Genomic DNA, 7,296 nt, shown 5'->3' on the forward strand with positions numbered 1-7,296 from the left:
GAACTGGGACCCAAGGTGTCTTGGTGCAAAGCGCATGTGATGACACCCTTATGCTTGAACATGGTTTTTCTTATGGACAATCTGTGATGAGCACAGAAGTCCAGTAACAGAACACCTCTCAGGTTTTGATCAGAGGTGGAGGGTGTGTTCGTTGCTTCCAATCACACCCATCCAGTTCTCACTCATTGCCCATGTGAGCATTGAAGTCCCCCAGCAGAACGATGGAGTCCCCAATGGGAGCGCTCTCCAACAACAGCAACAACATACGTTATGAGGGTGGCACAGTGGTTCAATCCTGGACCTCCGTGTGTGGAGTTCTCCCCGTGTCTGCGTGTGTGTAACCTGCCTCCTGGCAGTTGACAGCTGGGATAGGCTCCAGCACACTTTCAACCATCATGCGGCTAAGAAAATTGATGGATGGATATATAAGTCTAACACTTCCTGGTTACTATTTACGGTGATCCGCGCGTACAACCCCACCCCCCACCGCTGCTGCTGCCGGTCGCTAGAGAGAGGTTCAGTGCTTGGAGTTTAAAAAAAAAAAACTCAGGCCACGCCGGCTGTATATTCTCTACATCGAAACAAACTCCTCAGAAAAGCACCAAATTTCTGCGGTCCATATAATGGGACTGTTATTGTTCGTCATTAGTGCCACACCCTCTCTCCAACAAGTCAGCTGGCACCTGTGTGCATTCTGGCTCAAGCGTCCAGGCTTCAACATTGTACGTCAAGCTACTTTTGTTTTGTTTGTTTGTAATTATTTTTTCACAACAATCGGCCACAAAATGCCAGATAGTGGACATTCTCTGGTCAGTGAAATGTATGAATGAGTAATGGGGGGAGGGCGGGGGCTGGGGGGATCGGAACAGGAAGCACTTCAGGCGTGGCAAACGCTGATTGTCAGTTTTCTAGCCGGGCTCATTGGAATTGTAACCCGGTTAAAAATTGGTACAGGTAAAAGTTCAGTATAATAGAGTAGCAATTAGTTTATCGGTTCTCTTTATGCAATGTGGTGGAATATCTGTTAAACTGTGTGCTGACTTTATTTTCTTTTGGAGGGATTTGTATTTAAATGTGTTTGATTTATCTGTGAAAAGGAAATACTTTTGTTTGTTGATTTATTCTGGGTACCTGGGTTTTGAGAGAGAGAGAGAGAGAGAGAGAGAGAGAGAGAGAGAGAGAGAGAGAGAGAGAGAAGGCTGGACAGTGTAAACGGGAGAAGTGGTTGAGAAAAAGGACAAAGAAAGGACAAAGAAAGTGAACGGTGGACATTTATCAAAAGTTGATCGTGTTAGACAAGGACTGTTGAAAGTTCAACTGGGATAGTGTGTCGTTTGAGTGGACTACTCAAATCACACCGTAACGTGGTGGAGTTAGCCGCTACCACAGGGGCCAAGTGTATGTATGGGACTTGGCTTGGGCGCTAGCAACCAGCTAACGCTAGCTAGCAAGGCCTATGTGTTGGACCACGAAGGAGAAGACAAGGGCACGTGCATCGAGCTAACGTGGCTAGCGAAGCCTGTGTTTAGACTTCAAGAAGGAAAAAAAGGACGATTGCCGTGAGGACGCTGGTCACCTACACCTTTTTTCACTTCTACCTGGGGAAGCAGGAATGAATGAATTTTGTTTGCTTTGCCGGCTAGATTCATTTTTGTTTGGGCCCTTAGCTTAGCTTATGTGTGCAGTGTGTACCTGTTTTGTTCAATTTATTTACTGAATGACAATTTGTTGAGTAAAGAGATTTACTTTTCTAACCCTAATTTTTATTTGACTATCTGCAAGACAGTTAGAAGTGGGGAGATTATATGATAGTTGGGTTATCTACGTTAGTTAACCTTTACTCATAAGGGAAACATTATTTCACAGACTTTTTGATAGAGAATTAAATGCACAAGTAAAGAGTAAAGGAATATAAGAGTTTAAGTAGTTCATTAGATGTTGCTGCATCCTGTGTATGAAAGTGTGAGACTGTAAAGTGCTGTGTGTGACTGGTGGAACGAAACAGGGTATGTGGTGCAAGAATGTGCAAGAAGGGAATGTTTTAGAACAGACGGTGCTAACTGCAAGGAGGGTGCGGAGACGAGAGGACTCAGGGCGCATATTGTTGGATGAGTGGCAGTTGGGTAAGGTCACAAATTGGATAATAAAATAAAATTCCAACAAGAGTAATATTGTCATAGACATTTAGAGTAATTACAATTGAGTTAATTTATTAGTGTACAACTTTGGATTGAGGAAAGAACTCAGGAGGCTACCTCGTCGAAGTATTTAATACTAGAGAGGCGCTACAGAATGTCTGAGCGAGAGAGGAATTTTGATAATACTTTTCCAATTAAGAGATGTTTCTCGGTGAAATCTGTGGAAAACTCTGGCATTAAAAGAAACACTGAACCCTCATCTACTAACTTTGAATGTGTGCTCCCATTCCTATTAGTTTCGACAAAGTCTTCCTTTAAATGCTGTTTGGTGCGTAGACAAACAACACTCAGAACCGTTCTACCTATTTGAGGGAGGCTACCCTCTCGTCCAGTGCGGTGAACCGGTGAACCTAACCCGCAACGTACAGACTGCAAGCTTTAGAAATTGATTTTTTAACCCTTCCCAGAATGATAGATGTCAAATACTTTAGTTCTCGACTTGTGGAATTTCTTTGATCCTTCTTTCATTTTGTTGCAGCTTTATTGATCTTATTATTTATCTTGATTGAACAGGTCTGGAGATAATCAGGCTTGAGTGTGATTAGTGAAAGTTAACCAAAAATTGTGATTAGCCACAATTAATACATGATGTAACAAAGGAATATTTTTTTCATAGAGAGGCAAGTATCTTTCAATAATATTTTCATATTTAATCGTATTTTTTAATCAGAAACAACCATTTTACCATTTTACAATTCACCATTTTGAAACATTGAAATTCAGTCATATTTGTCTTTGGGTTACATTTGTCTGATTTATTTGATGAGCTTAATCATTAAAGAGGGGAAACTATACAAAACTATCGGAATTTTGGAAGAGGGCCTATAACTTTCACTGCACTACTTTACTTGATGATCATTTGACAAGAGGAGATTTACAAACAAATATTTACAAACCCCAATTTAGTCCAGAAAAAAAAAAAAAAAGGGAAAGGGGCTTGTTTACCACAGTATTACTTCACCTTTCCTAATTGTTGATGCTTTGTAGGTAGAATTATTGCACATTCTTGTTGATGTACAACTTCAATTGCGCCTCAGTCCTGGGTCTCCATGGAGGTATTTTGTGCATCACAATGCACCACACATTTTCAATAGTAGACAGGTTTGGATTGCTGGTAGCCTATCAAGTACTCTCAGTCTTTTACTATGAAGCCATGCTTTTGTTGCTGAAATAAACAGAGCCATCCCTGAAAAAAAGGTGTTGCTTAAATGGCAGCACATGTTGCATCAAAACCTTTTTGAACCATAAATGACGTCTTCACAGATGTGAAAATTCCCCATGCCATGGGCATCAACAGAATCCTATACAATCACAGATGGTGTCTTTTGAAATTTACGCTGATAAAAATCTGGATGGTCCTTTTCCTCCTTGGGCCAGAGGACATGATGTCCATGATTTAAAAGACAATTTAAAATCTGGGCTCATCAGACCAGAGGTGTTCCTGAGCCCATGTTATGTTATATTATTCTTTCCATAATGTTTTTCATGCAGTGAAGCCTGAGGGATCAAGGGTCACAACCATTCAATGTTGGTTATTGGCCTTGTTGTTTATATGGAAAGGTTTCTTCAGATTCACAGATATTTTTATGATGCAGATGATGAAATCCCCAAATTTCTTTGAATTGTATGTTGAGAGATGTCCTTGCCTATTGTGGACAACTAATACTTTTAAGAATCTCCCCGTTTTTCTGTGAGAACATCCATTTTTTTTTTTAGCATTCCTCAACTTTCTCCAGTCTTTTGATGTGCTGCTGTTACAACTTCATTGGATGTTTTCCAATATGTCAATTTAAAAAAGAATTAATATTTGAAGAAAAAAAAAACAGTAATCAGTTTTCCGATTAATTATCTTCTCTTTGCAGCATATTGAGTATAACTGAATATACTATCGGTACAACTACATTTGGAAATCATTGTATTCTGTTTTATTTGTTTTACATAATGTCCAAATGTCATTGGAATAGGGGTTTGCAGTATAGAAAAAAAAATACATTGATACCCAGTGGATGGGAGCATGCTTTCTGTAGATTAATTTTCTAAAGTAACCGGTAACAAATTCTTTTGGTAACACATTACATCATGTTGCATTTTTTTCCATTCCCTCTCATTCTTGCTCAAACACACACACCCGCACACACGCGCATACACAAACATATACTCTAACACACAGGAGACATTTAGGCTAAGCCTGTGTGTTCTCTGAGCTTAAATGCTGTCAGCAGTGTTTCCAAAGACAAATCGGGTGATGGTCTTCATCTGGTGCTGCCCATCTGTCAGCTCAAGCATGCATGTATGAGTGTGATGATCTAGTTTATACATGAGCAAATTGTTCAGGGTGAAAACAGAAAGGATGATCAGTATAAATCCTGTTCTCCTTATACTACACTCCTTTGGCCCAAACCTGGAAGGAATGAAGATCCATCCATCCATTCTCAACATCACTTATCTTAGTTAGGGTCGCGGGACGCTGGAGCTTATCCCAGTGGACTTGGTGGGAAAAGCGGAGATCTGATATATAATTCAGGGCTTTACATAATACAGCTTGCCCCAGTTTGACAAAATTGAGAATGATGACTCTTTAATTCTTTATCATGCAGACAAACACTGTCCCAAAAAGCACACATTTAGATGTTACAGGTGGGCAAAGACGCAATGTTCTTTTAGAGCAAAGATAAGCATGAGTCTGTGGCTATGTCACAGACTAATCCACATACAAATGTTCTACATGTGATATTTTTACCATCAAAACAACATTCAGTCAGTTTTTTTTACATTAAATAATGACTGTGAACCAATGTGATTACCTAGAGCTCCAGCAGCCTGTAACGACTTGGCCAGGCTGTGGAAAACAGAATGAGGACAGTGAAAACAACCATAGGGAGGTGCAGATTTTGTTCAGTCTTGATTAAATTTGATCTTATTTTAGCTATCTGATAGTGTTGGGAATAATGAAATGATGGGCCCAGATATCTTTTGTGCAAGGCAAGAGATTCGGCTGCATCAATAGCAGACTCAACAATTAATAGAGTATGCGCTGACTATCCTTAGATACATTGATTGTAGGGCTGTGGATCAGATATACCAAGGCTGGGACTGGGTTGTCTGAGGGTTTACAGTTTTCATCTCTTAAAAAGAGCGCAAGAGCTCTCACGCTGTGCAGTGTTAGAGCTACCATTAGGCTTACAACCAAAAACAGCAGTGATAGGCAAGTTAGGTGGTACGGTCTTAGTTTCACTCCATTTCCATACAGCGCAACTATTTCAAAATCAAATAGTTTCTAAATAGTTGAGCTACTTTCATGGTTGCAGCGATAGCAAAGTAGCGTTCATACATTTTCCCTGGCAGTTGTAAACATTGAATGGAACTCAACATTACATACCTAATTTCATGAGCTGTGTCCTGCAGTCCTATTGTTGGGGCTTGGGCAGTGCTTTGTGCTCAACTCACAATTTCTCCCTCTATCCCAGTAATAGGCTCAGCTGTGCACCTGTAATCAATAAGCGCTCATCATCACCTGCATATCAATCTGCCAATTCCAGAAATTTCATCTGCGTATTAATGTTGTCCTGTGGTTCAACGGCTCTGAAACCTGCACGTAAGCTACGCGGTCTAGCTATCTTTTTGACCTCTGTGTTTATCCTTCTCCACAGTGGTTCTTCTGTTTTCCCCAACATGCTGATTTCCTTCACCACTCCATCAAACCATCCACCCGCTCATTCCATTGTCTGCCACACATTCCACGTCTTGACACACTGCAAATATACCCCAACTATCCACCATTATTTCCTCTTAAATAAAACTTTCACCACAACCCTCTCAGCCTCTGCTTTCTTTGGATCCAGTCTCAATTAAATCATGACAGACTCTGGCCACTCATGGACCCAGCAACCCCCAAACACCTGACAGGACAAATCTCTTCAATACATCATGGAATCCATGCAACAAATTTCACCCCTTTTTTACACCTTTCATAAGTAATCCTTTCGAGCCAAGAGGCTGTGAGCTCTTGGGTCCCCTGTACAAAGAACCACATGTGCTTCCACCAGAGCACACTACTCTGGAGACTTAAGTGCATGCCGAATATTCCTTCTAAATTACGTCCTAGTTTAAACATGCAACCATCGTGTTTGTCACTAACCTCGCCGCTAAATGGGCAATCACATTATAACAACTCCTCCATGGCATTTCAGTCTTTTGAGTCCTTTTCTCCCAAAAACTCACAACTGACAACTAGAAGATCAGAGGAAAAACTGGACAGCAGTGGCTAGCATGGTGACGCCAAACTGATTAAGCTCCACCCCAGACAGACCCCGCAACCAATGGGTCCATTGTCCACTTGACAGGTGCATAATTTGGGCCGCTTTGTTGGGACTGTGAATGGATTGAGTGACACCTACAGGTGTAGGAGCTTCATGGCAGAATATTTTTTTTTCACTCAAACTAAGAGAACGTGATAAAAATACAATATTTTCAAAACTAGAACGATGAACACTGGAGACTGGGTTACTTCAACCTTGAATGTCTGATGTGCAATCTGTGTTAATTATGCCAAAAAAAGGAAATAAAAAAAACACAAATGTTATTGCAAACAGCCACATAACAAATGAACATTCAAACATGAGTCAACGGTACAGGAAAAATGTTCTCATTTTCTGAAACCCAATAATTCATACTTAAATTCAAACATGTAAATCCACTGGTTTAAACCAAATAAATTTTAAAATGAAAAGCAAGGACCAAAGGAGGCTTGGTCTGACCCCCGGTTCGAACTCGGGTGTGAAAACACCCATTTGTCCCTTCTTCAGGGATAGAAAAGGACCAACGCCACGCTTTGCTCAGGCTTTTGCAACACTCTTAGAAGCCGCTCTATTGGGGACATCCTCTCTCCAACACCGCTCCGCTCCCTTGGCTCTCTCCTACTTTTTGGTGCCCTGCATTTTTGGGATAGCTGAGGTCTGTTCAGACCTCCCCAATTACACTGCACGGTCTCACCCGCACTAAAGGTAAAAAAGCAGCCTCGATGGCCAAAAAAAGCTGCCTTGAAGCAGACAAAAAAAGGCACCACGCACCCACTCTGAACCTCCTACAAGCACCTGTT

The 7,296-nt window shown here is 41.0% G+C and overlaps 1 long non-coding RNA gene across 1 annotated transcript in view; it reads right to left on the reverse strand.

The window, feature by feature from the left end:
* LOC133495740 (uncharacterized) overlaps positions 1–6,501 on the reverse strand; it is a 10,346-nt gene extending 3,845 nt beyond the window's left edge. Inside the window, exons 1-3 of the long non-coding RNA XR_009793649.1 lie at positions 6,337–6,501; positions 5,578–5,685; positions 5,003–5,037 (exon numbers count right to left, since the gene is read on the reverse strand). This is a non-coding gene — a long non-coding RNA (uncharacterized LOC133495740). The remainder of the gene's footprint in view (positions 1–5,002; positions 5,038–5,577; positions 5,686–6,336) is intronic.
* Between the last annotated feature and the right edge of the window lie 795 nt (positions 6,502–7,296).

This window comes from Syngnathoides biaculeatus, chromosome 2 (assembly GCF_019802595.1).
Source record: "Syngnathoides biaculeatus isolate LvHL_M chromosome 2, ASM1980259v1, whole genome shotgun sequence".
In the NCBI taxonomy this organism is placed as follows: Eukaryota; Metazoa; Chordata; class Actinopteri; order Syngnathiformes; family Syngnathidae; genus Syngnathoides; species Syngnathoides biaculeatus.